Below are 18,572 nucleotides of genomic sequence, written 5' to 3'. Positions count from 1 at the left end.
GGGGATGCAGAGATCCACCCACAGCCCCTGGGGATCCACGGGGGATGCAGAAATCCACCCACAGCCCCTGGGGATCCACAGGGGATGCAGAGATCCACCCACAGCCTGTGGGGATGCAGAGATCCACCCACAGCCCGTGGGGATCCGTAGGGGATGCAGAGATCCACCCACAGCCCCTGAGGGAAGTGCCCATGCCAGAGGTGGATGCCTGGAGGAAGCTGTGATCCAGTGGGAGACCCAGTGGAGAGAAAGGACCCTGCTTCCAGGCTGGAGCAGCCTGTCCATGGAGGGCTGCACCCTGTGGGAAGAGAGACCCACGTTGTGGTAGTTTTTGGAGGACTGTGTGCCTGTGGGAGGGACTCACACTGCAGCAGTTTTGTGAGGACTGCTTCTCATGAGAGTGGACCCACGCTGGAGAAATTCATAAAGAACTGGGAGGGACCCCAGGGTCTCCCAGGGGAAGGACTCCTCTCCCAGAGCAATGGAAGGAAACCTTGGGTGATGAACAGACCAATCCCCATGCCCTGTCTCCCTGCACTGTTGGTGGGAGAAGAGGCTGTTGGGGAAAAGAGATGATCTTCAAGGACTTATTTTTACTTCTCATTGTCCTTCTCTGTTTTTGTTACTGATAAACTCACTTCATGTCTCTAAGATGAGCCTGTTCTGCCCTTGGAGTGTTTTCTCCTGGTCCTTTTCTCAACTCATGAATCCTTTATTCTCCTCTGCCCACGTGTGGCAATGGAGGATGAGTAAGCGGCTTTCATGGGTGCTTGGCATTTGGTCAGTGTCAAACTATGACAATTACTAATATTTCTTTGTTGGATCTAGTTGTGAAAAAAAATTCATCCTCTAATTTTAATACAATAATGAATATTCCAGAGCTCCATCTTTCATATTAAACAGACATCTTTCTCCTTGACAATTCATGATATACCTGACTTCAACAGGCAAGTGTTTGATTCTCATGCGGAAGAAATCTCTGACAGTTGATTACTCTGTCATATTTTACCCTGTAACTCAACTTATCAAAACATTAGCCAGCATTCTAGTGAATCACCAAGGCAATATTCACCAGATGTATTATCTGCAATGAACTAATTTTGAATAATAAACTAGAAAATACTTCAGGGGAATTAAGATTGTGACTGCTGTTTCACTCATATGAGTGATATTCTTATCACTCATATGAATAGTCTATATACCCAGATCTAGTTTTTAGAACTAAAGGAAAAAATGCCAAGAAATCCAAATGAATATGATATGAATATGAATGGTATGATATATGAATATGAAGTTCAAATGAGTATGATCAAGTACATCATGTAGTTTACCAAATTATTTAACTACATTCGTTAAGTCTGCTACACCACATATTCAATTGAGCAGAGGGCTCCAATCAGTATTGTATAAAACAGATTCTCTTCTGATGCTTGGAGCTGAGAACCACTGTTGTCCACATTATTGGGAAGAGAGGATAATACAAAACACTGAAAATTTTATTTTTGCTTAAGTAAAACATTCATTTGTACAGCAGTACAAAGATTTAACAGACATTTGCACTACCATGTGATTGAGTAACTGAGATCATATGCATTATTTAGATAATGGACAGGTGTTGGGTGAAACTCAGCTCTGTTGCAGGAAAATTAACAAGTTGTAACCAAGAGTTCTTCCTCCATATTTGAGATAGGAAAAGTAGCAATTTATTCCAGCTGTCATGTCCAAATACTTATGAGATCACTTGGGCCCTGGGCCCCAAGTACTGCATTGTCCATCTGATCCCATTTCTCTTCCTTCCCCTTCTGGGCCTGGGGAGGGAGGTCAGGGCCGCTTCTGCTGCTGTGTGGCAGTTACTTCAGATAAGGTCTGGGATCAGTCTCTGTGGGTGTCCTCCTCCCATGAGGGCTGTGCTGGAGCTCAGCCCCTTAGCCCTGGCCCTTGCCTGGTCTGTGTTGTAGGGATACATGTGACGCAACCAACACTTTGTGGTCCTTTTCTTGTGACACAACCATCACTTTGTGGTCCTTGTCTTCCTGACTTGCCCTCAGACATCCTTTGGATGGTCATCCTGGGGCAGCTCTGCTTGGACCTGCTCTGCTGTCCTTGATAAGGGCTGCAGGACTATAGCCTGTGTCAGGACTCTGCAGCACCCCATGCAAGGTGCATAAATGTGTATGTGCCTGTGAGAGGGTGTAAGAAGGTGACACAGAAATACTGCTGATAGCACTACTCTTTACCTGTACTGAACAAATCTGAGCTACTGGGAGGAACTGTGGTAATTTCTGTCAGCAGCTTCTGGGGAAAGTGAAAAATCACTTGTTCTGTCTCTGCAGAAGCCCATGGGCAAATGGCTAAGAGTTATAACTGATGAAACTGGGATTGAAAATTTTCAAAACTTCCAAAAATCCTGTTTTGAATTTTGTTACAAGTTTTTTGTCTATTAAGGAACAATAATTTTAAATTATTTCCTTTGCATGGAGTAAATTTCTGCACAGCTTTACCTAATCTTTATTAAAAAAATAAAAGCCCACATATTCTAAAATTCAAGCCCAGACCTCTGAATAAGGTTGCCATGTTTGGTGTTTGATTAAAGGAATCATGGCTCTTGCTTCAGTGTGAAGTATGAATAATGAGTATTTATTTCCTAACATCATAAGTTGTGTAAAGTAACTTAAGGGTGTGAATAGTGTGGGGGAAGGGTATCCCAAGACACTCTGCTCTGACCTGGTCTTATTCTGACTGAAGTTAGCGAGAATTTTCCAGAGTTAAACAAGAACATCAGTAAGCTGATATAACTTTCTTTAAGAAGTATTTTCCTTAGTACTTCTATGCTGCTTTGAAAGCCTGAAATTAAAAAGCCCTTTAGAAGTGCAAAATTGCTGTATTATCATTATATTGAGACTAGTTTACTTTAAAAAAAAAAAAAAAAAAAAAAAGCCTGTTTAAAAGAAACCTTGTTTTCAATGCATTGGAAGAGTTAGGGCTTCTTGAGAAGAATGGTATAAGCAAAGTCTAATTTAAAAGTCACAGGTTAATATTTCTGGTTTTAGAGAAAATGAGGTTATACACATTATTCTTTATTTTGCATACAGAAAAAAGCTTGTAATCTGATATAAAATTCTGAACATAAATACTGCTTATTTTTTATAAACCAAATAATTAGTTTACCTCAGCAATAACAACATTTTTTCTATGAAAATTAGAATAAATGTCATGCTGGAATTTCAGAGATGATCAAAAAGTTAATACATAAGGTCAAAAATAGCATTTGGATTTCTGAAAAATGTCTGAAGAAAGCACAAGGAAATATTTCTTTCATCTGTATTGAGCCTTAGAGAAAGTATTTTAAAAAATCTAGGAAGATGGTTGAAGTTCTGAAAAACTTAAACCCTGAGCTTTGAGATACTGCAGGTTAATATGATTGGATAATAAAACTCTCTTAAATACAAGAAAAATATTAATCTGAGGTGCACTTCCTTGGGCTTTTTTTCAAGTTATAGCTATTGTCCATAGCACTATTTCCAAGCTAAATTAAAATCTGCTGTTAAATTTGTTTTTGTTAATATGATAGCCAGTAACCTTAGGGCTGGATGGGAAGGAATCAATTGCATAATTCCAGGGCTGCTCCCTTTTATGTGAAAGGGAATTTTTTAGAGGGCTGCTGGGTTTAATCCTCTCTTAAAACACTTTCATTTCAGCATTCTTAATTACACTCCAACACTGTAAGCAGTATTTATATTCAGTTTTTTGTGAACACGTAGTTTAATCATGAGGTAACAGCTGTAACACTTAGACAAGCATGCCGCAAAGTTAAACATGGTCACTCTTTTTTAGTGCAGACACCTAACAAGAGCCACTGCAGGCCAAAGAGGTCATGAAGATGTAGGTGTCTGTAGTTCCACAGTATAAACAGATCATCAGTAGTGATGAATTCCTGTCTTCCAACTCTGACTTTGACTCAGGATTGAGTAATAAGATAGATATATCAAAAATGACAATTTTTTTTTCTGAAATCCTGGTATTACTAATACCATATAAAAGCTTATTAAATAAGTTAATAAAGCTTAGCAATATAACTTGTATCACAAGGTTGGTTTTCTTCATTTTTTTTCTCTTATCTTGAATGTCTTTAACTTATGAACAGTCTATATCATAACTCATAATTTATTCTGGAATTCAGATCATTCTCAGTTAAGACACCTACATCTGTACAAATTCCCATTAAGAGGGGGGAGTTTCAGGAGAAGGACACAAGTTTTGAAAACCAAAGTCACTTTTTTAGTAGGATAATTTTAATGAGAATCCCAAGAAAACTGTACAAAGGAGGTGGAACAAGCACTTGCCATACTTCCTCAGGAAATTCAAGTTCCTTCCCAGGCTTGAGTCACCATCACTCTCTGCAGAGCATGGGAAGATGTAAAAGCAGAAAATGGGAGAGGATTACGTCTTTGTTAATATAGCCCTTACATTTTAAATTAGCAGCAGCAGAAACCTCTCTGAAGTTATTTATTATCTCTTACCCCTCCTTTTCTTCCTGAGTAGCAGGAATGAGAGTTTTCTTCTTGCCTCCACAGAAATTTTAGAAGACACTACAGGTTATTTAAAACATACCTGTCTCCTCACAGCCCTCTTCTGCCACACCCAGCTGTTCCGACTTATACCCTTTACTTTCCATTTTTCCTTACTCTTACCACACTGGAAATCAGCTGATCTTCCTTCCACCCACAGACATTTCCTCTTAATTGCATTTTTCCTCCATAACTTTTCAACTGTTTTAAGGACCAAACACAGATCGTTAAAAAGGAGTAATAATTACTTGTGAATATATTTCCAATTTACAATAACTGATCAGAAGTACATAAATAAGATGTCATTCTGATGCCAAGACTTTGTAATCAATCAGAGGGAAAGTTTAGTATGATGGAACCCAGTAACACAAAATCTAAGATTTATTTACTAAGTAGGATGAGTACAATATTTAAACAACAGTTCCTATTCTATCTCATGTATGCACACATGTAAGTCTGCATAGCCTGTTCACATCAGACAAGGTATCCAATCCAGCTGTGATCAGCACCATGGTCTCAAGGGCACAGGTTCCACCTGACTGAGATGTCCAAGCTCTGGATGGCAAAGTGAGTTCTGCCTTTGGCAGTGATGAACACATTCATGGGGTGCTTTCCCCAAGAGGAGCAAGTGTCTTCGCTATCTATTGCTTTCTATCCTAAAAATTCTGTGTAAGCCACCAGAGGTGTAACCCAGGGTCAATCTCTTGTCTTTCTCATGTTGTGTTACAACCCATTATTAGGGAGTGTGATGTTTGTTATGAATTCTTACCAGGCTGAACAAAGACACTAGACGTGCAGGGGAACTCTTAGCTTTTATTGTATTGTCACCTTAATTCTGGCAACCAGCTCACTTATTATATTTAAGAGGTATTAGCCAACAGTCCTTCAAATTCTTAAAATACACTTTCACAAGAGTGGTGGCTGAAAAGCCCTTAATTTTTTATATCATACTTCTTTAAGTTCTTAACTCCCACAACAAACTCCCCAAAGGGGCTGGCTAAAAGGCCACAACACACTTCTGAGTTTGGCCCATTCCCACAACAGACTTCAGCACAGAACAGGGGGTAGAATATGATGGTTGTGCTTTGTCTAGGCAAAAGAAGAGGGGAGAGAAATACAGACAGAAGAGGGAGAGAGAGAACAAAAAATACCACCAATCCTTAAGATGCCATATTGGTCCTGCCACATGGATGGTCTGGAGCAGGGGCATTGAGACAAAGAAAGTGAAAGAAAGAGGAGAAAGTGACTGGGGAGTCCCAATCCGCTTCCCTCTGTAGTAACCTGGTATGTAAACTAGATTTTTTTGTGCTGTTTTGTTCATGCATACACAGCCAGCTCTTTGTGGCCTCCTCCAGGGAGTGAGTCTAGGCAGAGAACTGAGTCTCAGGATGGAGCAGGACGTTGACTCAAAACAGTGCTGCCCCAGTTTAACAGGACTCTCTCTTCCAATCCCATTTGTCCAGTTGTAACAGGGAGTATGTATGACATGCTAAGCCAGTTGCTTGTTGATAACTAAATCACTGCCATCTTCTGGAGCTCTACCCTAGATGAATCACATGGATGAAAAGCTGTTAGCACTTTATCTATTCGTCTTTCTTTCCTAAATTATTAGAGAAAGGTAGATATGGTCCACCTCTTTAGGGTAAGCCTTCTCCACAATAGTAACCTGTGCTTTGTTAGTGATTCCAGCCCAATAACTTAATGTGATACAGCTGGGCAGATATAGCCACGGTCTTATTTAAATAATGCTTTTTTTATAGGCTTCATCATATGACATTCCCTGCCTAATTAATGCCATCTCCATTTAACATATCTGTAATTTACCTTCTTCCTCTTCATACAATGGACTACATCTGGAAGCATAATAAGTGTCATAGGTGGTAGCTTTTGTTTCTTTTTTTAAGAATAAATTCAAACAATATAGAGAGAGCCTTAACTTGTGCTCAGATTTTAGAGTGTAGTGGATACACACTACTGATAATAGATGTCAGTTCTTAAACAAGTAGTAGCACTGAAAATCATCCCAGAATGAAGGCTACCACCTGCAAAAAGAGTAGTTAAAATATTTGTTCTCAGTTTTTCATAGAAAGTGGAATTACTTGTTGTCCTTTGAGTTCAGGGAAATAAGGAATGTGTCAGAAAATTATGAATATCCAGTTATCCCAGCCTATTCAATATATAAAATTATATCCTTCATCAAATGCAGGAAAGTAGATTACTGAAATATCAACACTAGGTTGATGGAAGGAGAGAGATGAAAGGAGATGTGAAGCCATATCCTTGTAACTGATATCTTGGTACAGTCATACCCCCAGTAAAAATGAAGGAAAGGGTTAGGCATCTATAATCTAGGGGGTAGAAGGATAGAATAGGCAACAGTCAATCCTTATGTCTATGAATTTAGAAATATTTTTTTCTGTGACTAGCAGTTTTCATACCATTTTTACCACCACTTCTTAGTCTTTGCCCCTATTCCCTCAGTCAGAATCATCTGCCTCATCTTTAATGCTTATCTGTCTTGCACTCATGTTTTTCTTTTGGTTTTCTTCTTTTTCCTCATTCCTCATCTTTTATCAGTAGAACAGCATAAAGAACAGAAGAGAGAAAAAAAATTATTCTGTTGAACTCAACAAAGAGCACACCACATCAAGGTGAAATTCAGTGTTCTGTTCCTCAAATTGTATACAAAAACATGCTGAGAAAAGAATATGAACAGGATAATAATACTACTCCCCAGTATCCCATCATCATTTAAATACTTCCAGTTCAAGAGATCGCATTATCTTAATGTATTTTCCTTTTAGAACTGTAGAAGTACCATGTATTCCTTAAGGATCTGCACCAGGTTCTAAGTCTGTATGAACAAATTTTCCCATTTTCTGTTTTGCTTTGTTTTACTTTGTGTTTGGTTTTTTGTGTTTGGTTTTGTTTGTTTTTTTGGGGTTTTTTTTGGTTGGTTTTATTTAAGGCTGGCGTTGTATATTATTGATGCACAAAAATAATAATTCACATGCTACATGTAAGCTAGAAAGAATAATGAGGACACAGGGTTTCAGCTTCTAAGGTTTAGGATTTAGGAAAAAATAATTAAAAAACCATGTGACTGTAACCTCTAGCCTGCTGATAGTTTCTTTGTTGCTGGTGGTAGTTTTTTTCCTTATTCCTAAAGCTTCTCTTTGATTTAATATGTGTCTGTGAAAGCAATCTGGGGTTCAACTGGTAAAATAGTTGAAGAAGTTTGTTCTTGCTATTTACACCTATACAAATTCTATTTCATATCTATATTAACATTCTCATTTCAGAAGGCAGAAACTGTTAATAGGCAAGCATGACACATGGGTAATCTCTTCTGAAATTAACTCTTTAAATTCACTGCAACATAAAATTACTATTTTTAACAGTTAACTAAGAGATACAATTTAATAAACTTCTGTTTTAATATATTTCTTAATAACACTTTAATAAACTTCAGAAATATGAATCTAACATGTCTTGCTAGTTCTTTTCAGGGCAACAAGAAGTTTGTTTTGCTTCATCTACAGTACATCTACTTTATTCTCTACATGTAGGAGATAAAAGATTCTCTGTTTCAGCACTCATAGTAGTTGAAATGTTCCAAATTTGCAAATATATCTATTTAAGTGGAAATGAATCCCAGTTATTCTGTATTCTGTGACTCCTGCCACTGATATCTTGTAATTCAACTAATCTTTCTCTGACTAACCTATAATGTTAAGTTAGTTTCCTCTTTTTCTATTTTTTTTATTTTGCTTGCTTGTTTTCAGAACTTTACTTCAAAAAAAGAAAAATTGGAGAAAACATAAGAAAGAAGCATCAGATGCCAGCAAGGATGAAACAAAAACAGATTAATATTTTTTTTTCTCTTCAGTATAATTTGACTTCTTTTGTATAGAAATATTTTCTCCTTTTTTAAGCATCAGACACCTTCACATGTAGTTTTCATTTTGAAATCTCTACTATCAGAAGCTTCCCACAACCCAAATGGATAATGCCACATTAAATTTTCACTTTTGAGATTTAAGAAAACTAAATTGTGTATCGAACCCAACTGTTTATTTCAGGGAGCCCATGCTGACAAATGGAAACCAGTACTACAATTAAAAAATTCCAGATAAAGCAAGCTGAATTTCGAGGTTATGACTACTCTTTTGTTGCAATCCAAATTAATTTCATAGAAACTCCTAAGTACTACTTTCCAAGAGGTGTAAAAAATGCATAATTCACTGACGTTTAATATTTTTTTAATTTTATAAGTTTTCAGGTATTAAAATTTATTTGAGACATGCTGCACTCATACTCCCACAGAGACTTTTCTGTATTTATTTAATTCTTCCCCTTCCATTCACTTAAGACCACCTGAGAACTCTCTCTGTATGCTTTGCAGAGGAAATAGTGATAATATATTTGAAAATCTCAGTAGTGACTACAAACAGTTCATAGGACTTTGAAATTAATGATCTGAAGCTGAAATTCTTAGATCCAAACATGTTAATATTTATTCATACCTTTCATGCCATCATTAATGCAATGGAGCACAGTCAAACAGATACCAAGCTTCTAAGATTCAACTCATGAACTAACAAGGAAGTCAGACTTATTCTCATTGGAAATGAAGAAACCTTGTGATGTCCTAATTAAAGTACTGCTGTTTCAAAGATGGTAAATAACACTGATCCAAGTAAGGATTAACAGTTTCAAAAAACATCAGGATCTCAAGAAGTAGCAAAAAATTATAAATGATTTATAGTAAAACATTTTCTTCCCTCATATGACAATGTTGTGCTTTGGAAACAAATGAAAGACGTATTTTTTTACATCTATATTCAGAAAACATTCAAGAATTAAAATGATCAGAAATGTAAGTTAGGTTTATTTTGGGTTTTTGTTCTTATGTTGTTGTTTGTTTTTTTTTTCACATAACCAATAATAAAAAGAAAGCTGTTAAGCTTAGTTATGAGCTTAAAATAGCATAAGCAGATTCTGGTGTTCCTTTAAGGCTTTGCTGAAGACAGCATTCCAGGGCTGGTGCACACCAACCAGACTGACCAGACCATTGTGAAATGACCCGCTCTTCAGAAAGGTATAAAATTATTTTTGATTTAGCAAAGATATTTTTGTAATAATGGATTTCAGGTACCAAAAATGTATAAAATGTTCCTTTCCTGTTTTTCTCCCCCAGGAGTCTGAGAAACAAGTCTTGGGATGTTTCCATCTTGAAAGCCTTGGGATAGGAATGAGGGCTTCTTCTATGACAAATCTTGAATATTGTTACCAAATTTTTAGATTGAGAAGATTACTCAGTGTTCTTTCAAGAGTTTAATGAGATTACAAATTCTTTGAGGTAGTGCTCTTAACATGTTAATGAACATATTTTTAAAAAATCATTAATTATTTATCAATATAAATGCCCATACATTGTAGGGAAGCGTCTAGTCCTAGTCATTTCAGAGAGCTCAAAGAAGAAATATCAGCTAGGATGCACAACTTCAAAATGGTTTTAAACCAGGAAATTATTTATTATTTAGGAAATAACTGAACCAACTTTATACCCCTTTATTTTGTAGGTGAGAAAGTTCAACATTAATTTTAGACGGAAATAGCTTTTTCAGCAATAAAAATACTGAAGATTACTTCACCTGGGCAACTTTGGCAAGGACTTCAGTAGCAAACCTGGTGAGCCAATTAAATATAAGTGTTACACTCAACCTGTCCTTTGAGAGAGGAAATCCTATTCAAGAGCAATTTCTCCAATACAATGAAAATGGAAAATTGATTTACAGTCTAAATGTGTCAGTTCTTATAAATAGAGTTATAACAAGGGTCTATAGAATGTAAGATAAAGAAACAGAGGAGTGAATGGGGGAACAGATAACACTTCTGTATAAATGAAGTATAATTGTTCAATCAATAGTTTGCTTTAAAGGTTTAGGCAAGATTTCATTAGACATAGATCAAACAGGTGTCTCTGTACAGAGAGCGATGAACTGCAGGTTTATGGTGGGAACACACTCACTCAGAAAAGAGTTAAAACAATTAAAAGCCACTAAAATGCATGAATGGTAATGAATAGTTTTTAACACCACCTAAATAGTATCCTTTATTTTTCTTTCCCTCTCCCTCCCTGCCCTACTTCTGTGTCAGCAAAAGTAGTCACTGGGGAGGGTTGGTTGTTGTAAAAATCTGTCCATTTCAGGTATTGTTGCAGCATGGCAGGTGCCATTCTTTAGGTATGAAGCAGCTGCTGCTAAGATTAAAATTCATAAAATGAGTAGCGTTGCATTCAGGCTCAATACACTGCATACAAATAGATAGATATTTGCCTACAGGGCCATTCCCCAAGTATCAATACAAACATTTTTAACTGGTTTAAACAGCCCTCCTCCTGCTATTTAGAGGTTCAGCAATCTAATCAGGGAGCAACACTGTGATTTACAGCACAACTAAAAGAGCAAATATTCAAACAAATAACAGAAACAGACATGATTGCTCTCTGTAAATAGTCCAGGAATGAGCAGGGTAGTAAAATGCCCAGGAGGAGAAAGAACTTTTTAAACTAAAGGACAATATTGGAAATTGGCCATAAATAAATTTAGACTGGAAATTAGGAGATTACTAACTATTAGAAGGGTCAGACTATGGAACAAACTCCCAGAGGGAATAGTGAAGGAAAATATTTACTGTATTTAAAGACACATACAAACAAAATTGTGAAAGCTATTAGAGAACAATCAAGAAATATAACAGAGAAAACTGGAGATTAGGCCAGTTTGCCCAGATTTTTTGCAGCCTTATGTCATACTTTAACAAGAATGATGAAAAGGTGACCAGAGATTCATAGGGTGATACCAATTTACATCACTTCCAGTTGTCTCGAAACAGTATTTTAACTAGGAAAAATTGCCATATTCATTGAATATATCTTGAAAATCTGAAGTGAAGAATAATTTGATTTCATAGGCTTATTTCCCACAAACATCCATCATATATTTCAGAACAGGATATGCAAACAGACTGAAGCTTATGCTTGCTGCTATGGCTAGATGGTATGATTTATTGATGGTATTTATTTATTGATATGATCAATCCTCATAGTCCCTCAAGAGCATCCTGTAAGTCCCCCAAGTACAGCATTGCTTAACTTCCTTACCATTCTCTAAAATAAATCAGCTGCAAGACATGTATTAAAAATCCTGACAACAACTTAAGTCACTGCTGAAATGTCCACAGACTTAAATGGACTTTGCATTCCACTTGGAGTTTGCCAGAGCAGTACAAGATTTTCAAGCCACTGAAGCAAGGTTTTGCTAATTGTATTCAACAACTACATAGTGCTGTGCTAGATTTACTTGTCTAAAAGTCAAGCCTTCCTTTTTAGTTGATTTATGTTTCAGCATAAAATCAAAAAAATCAAAAATAAAATCATAAGTGCCTACCATTTCAGATGTTTTATAGAAATATAGATCTTGGAGTTTGAAATATAGTGGTAGTCCATCATTAGAGGATGATACTCCAAAATCAACTTCAATAGCAAAGGTACATCCAATGTGATAGATTAAAATCAAACACTAATGAAATTATTATAATATGCTTTGCAGAAAAATGCCAGTAAGTGATCACAAAGTAATTTTGCTGACAGTGCAAGGAGAAGCATTGATATTTTAAATGTTCATTGTCATTTCATTTAGAAAGTTTTAAGACATAACAATGAGCCTTGTTAGGAGGACAAGCAGCTAATCATTATCTAATGACACCAGACTGCTCCTCTCCATTTGTATCCTTGTAGACTTTTATGTACTTGACCTTCTTTCTTGAAGTTTTTCTTAAACCCACAAATACATATCCTGGGACAAAAGGAAAGGGAGATTGTTCTCAAGTTACTGCTTCCAAAAGCCACATCCCTTTGGTCAAATACAGCCGTATGATGGTCCCTTAAACCTTGAAAACACTAGAATGGATTTCAGATCTGACAAAAAACCTGTGATGACTGCAAAGCCAAGCCAAACCAGTAATCAAGCAGGACAGAAATCTTCATTCCATTGGCAAGGTAAGTATTCTGTTCAGCCACTTAAATGGAGCTATTACACTGAGAATTTCAAGGCTGAGAACCTCCTGTTATAAAGGAAAAAGTGGTGATGAGGAAAATAAACATTTCCTTTGTTCTGCAAATTAAGATATACTTGATCAGCACTCACAATACAGAAAGAACCCAAGCATTTCCTTTAGTCTGTGAGCTATGAAGCTGTGCTCTTTTTTTCTTTCTTCCATCTGTTCTGATTCTTATATTTTACTACATCACAATTATGTATCAGAATCAAAGGAGAACAATATTACCTGAATCAGCCTAGATAGCATTGACAAAGATTTCTTCCAAGGCAATGAAAAAACTGAATTTTGGGACCATTAGGACTGAGTCCTTCTATTTAATAGGTATCTAACCATCAGAGGACTAAAAAAAAAGATCCATGTAAACGACAGATTATCATGATAATTTAAATTACACACTCAAAGGGTTTTGCATTTAATTTTTGACTGGTTTATGTCAGTTTTAAGATAGGCAGTCTAGCTCTATTTTTGAGAGGTTCTGTCCTGTCCATTAGTGGATAGAATCCCTTGTAATATTTAGTTAGAAGAACACTAGGGTTCTCTGTCACCACAGTTCTTAGCAGAAGATAATTATTTCCAAGATTCTGAGAATGTGGAATTTGAGATGTATTTTAAAACTCATATATTTTAAACTTCTAGTCAAATAGAAATGGGCTTAATATAGTTTAAATAGTTGTTAGACAATGAGAGACTATGGAAAACTAGGATTTAGAAAAAATATTTTATTTTCTCAACCATAGCTTTAAACTTATCATATGCAAACTATGTTATGTTAGGATTTACAATTCTTTAATCCTTTCTAGATCTTTTCACTTAGGCTAGTCTCTTGTCATGTACTTGCTCAGTTCTTAACCAAATAACCTGGGTAGAAAACGTGGTCAAGCTGAATGTAATTGAAATGTTTACTTAACCAGAAAAGAGTACTTTTTTTCTTAACCAGAAAAGAGTATTTTCAAATCTGGGAAAAGACTGAACCTTTATCTCTCACAACCTTTGTAACAGCCTAATTTCCAAATTGCTGGGTTCTGTTAGATGTTGTCTATTCTATCCCTACCATTTTGTGGTGTCTTGGCTACTAGATGTCCCTGGAGAAATCTGTTGATCAGACAAAATAAATATTCAAGTATTTCTCTTCAGAGGAACAGGAATGACCCTTTAAAAGTCTGAACATTTTCCAGGGCTAGGTAGGCTCTGAGAAGTAGTAATGGGAAATTTTCCTTATCAGTGACAATTTTATCATTACTTGTACTAAAGAATGTCTTAGAATTATTTAAATGATGTCATTGGAAAAATCACACAAGACCTTTATTAGTCAGTCTGCCAGGTGCTTCTTCCAAACACATGGATGCAATCCCCACCTGGAAAGAATTTCTGAGAACTTGTTAATAAAAATAAAGATGAGTTTTTTCTCTAATTAGGTTATTTTGTGGATATGTAAAAACAAACTACAACAATTCAGCAACTAAAGAAAGAATGATTTTTGTTTTGACTCTGCACATTGCTAGGAAGAACATCTGTGTATCTAATTTTCTGCAACGAGCAGTTAATGGCTAAAACATAAATCATCTAATTAAAAAAAAAATTAATAATTACAATAATACTTGGCTTCCAACTTATTTTTGTCATTCTTTAGAGTTTTTTCTTCTTCAGTACTGATTACAAAGGTGCACTATATTGCTGCTGAGTTATAATCAGTTTAACATTTTTAGTTTTTAATAACAGTTTCTATATTCATTTCAGTTTGTGATGATGATCCCAGCATGTTATAATAATTTGCATCACACTTCTAAATGAGAATTGATTTTGTTTGCATGGGTAATTTCTCAGCAATTCGCCTTAATTTAAAGATGAATGTGTTTTTCAATTTTTCCAGTTATGTAAAAAACAAACAGCACCCCCCTCCCCCCATGGAATCTCTCAGAGTTCCTAAGACCTTTATATCAATCTATTTTCAATTAATTGTCTTTAACTCTGTGGGAGATTGTTAAGCACCAGCTGGATGTACTGAGTCTGTGGAGTCTCTTTTCTCTGGGATTTTAGAAACTTGATTAGACACAACCCTGGAAAACCTGCTCCTGTTTTGAACTAGATATACAACAGGATGGCCTCAAGACCTCCCACCCAAGTGGAATCTTTCCATGACTTTATGAAAACAGTCATTAATCAGATTATATATCAGCACCATTGTACATTTAAATTTACAGGGAAGTAATTTACACAATTCAGTCAAACAGGAATAAAACAGTAAAATTTTTAAAGTATCTACATTTTTTTTAAGTTTTAAAGTCCATGTCACATTTGTGCATGTGTGTTTTTGCATTTATACGTGCATGTATGTGTATTTCTTCCTATCAATACATGCATTTGTACATGTTCTATTATGTTAAAACACCCCTTTTTATACACCAGATTTTGGTGCTGAATACACTGACATTTTTGAAAAATTCTTGATATTTGTATTTTATTTCCACTTCATTCTAATTATATATCAGCGTGGTTTAATTAATATAGACATCATCATCATCATCATCATCTAAAGTAAACTCTGACACAATGAAGATTGAAACTAGAGCTAGTCCACAAATGCATAGTTTTGATTAAGAAAAGATGAATAGCCTATCCAAAAATTAATAATATTTTATTTCCTTTGGAAAAACACTTAGTTGATTGGATTTCTTTTTTGTAATGCTTTTGACTTCTTAGTTATTCTTAATAAAATTATCAGGAAATTTCTGGTTCCCGTAATGCCTGTATAAATTGAATGCAAAACTATGATAATATACAGACTTACAGCTTCTGGTGTATTTATTCAAAACCAAATATGACTAATTTATACAACTAATTATAGAGAAAATAATGGGGTTTTTTTTGTGAATTTCATCCTATAACCATCTGTTACATATTTCAGAACAGGTTTTTAATCCAGAAGGTGCTTTTACTTGGAATGATGACGAATCTATATCTTTATTATAGGGCATATTAATTGCATTAGAGCCTTAATACATTAGAATATCATATGTCAAATTCTTTTTTCCTTGCTTGCATAAAATCCATACTGACTTTATGCTCATTAGAACCAAAATACCTCTCAAAATCACACCCAGAACATATCATACAACATACAGTATTGAAACCACAATCTGTTCTTAGTAATTGTCATATCAAATATTTCCTAAAAGTTGATTTTGAACTAAAGGAATAGATGTTTCTACATGAAGTGAGGCACTTCATGAGTATTTCAATTCTGAGCAGCTTTAATGCCCCAAAGGATTTTTTTTTAAAAAAAAAAAGTCTTTTCCATGATTCCCTGCAGTCTTTGTTTCCATCTTCCCTGGAGATGTTTGTTATGTTTAAGGATGAAATGAAACTTTGTGTCTGGTTCAGCAAGTGATATTCAATGTAATCCATCTGCTGTTTGTAGGATAGCACTTTCATTAGTTTCTGTCTTCTTTCTTTTATTAAAAACTAAACAATAATAAAAATGCCTTTTAAAAGAATTGGCTAATTGGGATACACTTTGCATAGTTTTTTCCAGGGGAAACTCCGATTTCAGGCTTGAATTTTCCCAGCTTCAAGCTGATGAAGATATTATGCTCCTCTGAATGTGAACCTGCACTGCTCTGTTTTGTTCTAGAGGAAATTTCCAGCTCAGTGTCTTTGGGGAGAGGGCAGGGAGGGAAGCTCTAAGGAATGTAGATTATTTTAGATGTTAGAGATAATCATATTCTGCTTGACTTGCAAAATCATTTGCTTAAAATGGTGTTAAGACACACTTAATTTAAAAGTGGAAGGGATAATCCTACTTGCATCTGATAAGGCCTGAAGTCTTTATCAGCTATATTGCTGGTAGAGAGCTTTGTGATGGAAAGGATTAGCCCACCTGCTTCATTTCAAGCAAACTAAGCTTGCAAAAGAGCCCTCGAGAGAATCCAATCACATAACTGTGTACTGCACTTGTGTCAGCTGTGCCACTTTTGTCAGACACCTGCAGAATTCATCCAGGCAGTGCAGCCAGAATCAAATGGATGCCACAGAGATTATATTTTGTCATATTCTGCTCTAAAGCATCTGCTTAGCATTTCAAGTGCATCTATCCTGCATTCTAGAGAGGCAGCTTTCCTTCTCATTCAAGATAAATTTAAGGACAAAAACTTTGGTTGTTATACACATATCACTGCAAATAAGAAGGACTCTCTTCCTCTCTTACACACATCTAAGTATGTATTTGAATGCAAGAAGAATTATTGAATTTAGCATCTAAAATATTAACCTTTGATAAATCTTCAAAATAATTTTAACTATGGCCCAAGGACTTCAGGAAAAAAAATAAATAAATCTATGCTGCAATACTGAGGTCTGGTCCATCCACTTTCTTATTCTGATCTCTAAAGAAGACATAGGTCTTCTCACACAGCTGATATATCCATATATTTTTAGTTTTTGCCGTGTCTCTTATCCCTGCCCTGTATGGAGTAGAATAAACTCTTAGACATGCTTGTGCCCTTACCCACTCAGTTACTGTAAAAAATTAACTCTATAACAGGTTCACAAGGTCACTTTCTGTATCCGTGCTAGAATGTACAACATGAAAAAAGCAATAATAATGCTAAAGATTTAAATTATAGAGTATCAAGTAGGAATAAACAGTTGAATGCTCTTAATAAACAGACCAGAGACTATGCTTAAGACAATGGCAGAAGTTCAAGGAAATTCCTTTTTGATTAGAGAAAAATGCTTTTTCTACCTGTAACTCTGAAGCTTCCAGAATCACAAACATGAAAGGGACCTATCAGGCACCTCAGAGATTCTCCAGATTATTTGAGGCACTACATTAGCTCATTGACCATAACCTCCTTGGATTCTGGGGTTAATGAGAAAAGCTTTCCTCGAATTTCCTATGATTTCCCATATTAATCCTTTACTTAATTAATGCACTGACCTTCTGTCAAGACATCTAGATAAATAAAAAAAAAAATTTAGACTTTGATCAAATGAATGAAATCTGTAGCATTGTATTGGCACTGCACCAAAGAGCATCAACAGAGAAATTGGATAACATAATAAAATTGTCAGAGATAAAAACATTCCATCAAAATTAATCTAGAATTACTCTGGGTTTTAAAGGACAATTATGTCTAAGAAAAAAAAGGATGGAAAAGAATATCACCAAAAGATATTATTATTCCCATGATCTCGGAAAAAAAAATTATTAAAGAATGTGGAAAACAATCACAAAATTTTGGCAAAAATTGTCTATTAAAGGTGATATAGAAAAACAAAAGTCAATCTATACTTGATTTAGCATACATACTTATCATTATATCCCTTGCATTTAGAAAAATCTGCTGTTTGTTAATTCCAGACCCCTCCAGCTCCATAACAGATTTTTTATTGAAGGAGGCAAAGACCAGTTTTCCCAGAAGTTTTATCTACTCCTTAGGGTTCAATCTCTTTGAGAAACTTTTCAATTTTAAGATCACAGACAGAATATCATGAGGCAATTTTGCAAAAATAAAAAAAAAATACATCAGTTGTGATACTTGCATAAAGAAGTGTTATAAAAGTAAATTGTTCAAAAGATGTTGAGAAGAGCTTGCATTTACACAGCAAGAATGAAATAGTGTTCCTGAAGGGAAACGTTTGTATGGTACAAATTTTCATTGTTTACTTTAATGATAAATGTTGTGGTTCTTCTTGTTCTTCTTGTTCTTTATTTCATTCCCTTCTGTGGGAAGGGAGGGAGGTTCAAGAATGTCTGTTCCACCATCCTGATTAACGTAGGGTTCCTCTTCTCTTCTCTTCTCTTCTCTTCTCTTCTCTTCTCTTCTCTTCTCTTCTCTTCTCTTCTCTTCTCTTCTCTTCTCTTCTCTTCTCTTCTCT

At 35.5% G+C, this 18,572-nt stretch overlaps 1 long non-coding RNA gene across 8 annotated transcripts in view; it reads left to right on the top strand.

The window, feature by feature from the left end:
* LOC107201031 overlaps positions 1-18,572 on the top strand; it is a 64,249-nt gene that overhangs the window by 29,474 nt on the left and 16,203 nt on the right. For 4 of the 8 annotated variants that reach the window (XR_004496048.1, XR_001519965.2, XR_001519964.2 and 1 more), the window contains exons 3-6: positions 9,586-9,669; positions 9,769-9,930; positions 10,154-10,262; positions 12,373-12,633. This is a non-coding gene — a long non-coding RNA (uncharacterized LOC107201031). The remainder of the gene's footprint in view (positions 1-9,585; positions 9,670-9,768; positions 9,931-10,153; positions 10,263-12,372; positions 12,634-18,572) is intronic. The other 4 variants (XR_004496047.1, XR_004496046.1, XR_001519966.2 and 1 more) reach the window with 3 other exon arrangements.

This window comes from Parus major, chromosome 2, assembly GCF_001522545.3.
Source record: "Parus major isolate Abel chromosome 2, Parus_major1.1, whole genome shotgun sequence".
In the NCBI taxonomy this organism is placed as follows: Eukaryota; Metazoa; Chordata; class Aves; order Passeriformes; family Paridae; genus Parus; species Parus major.
This window is presented reverse-complemented; position numbering and strand designations above follow the sequence as displayed.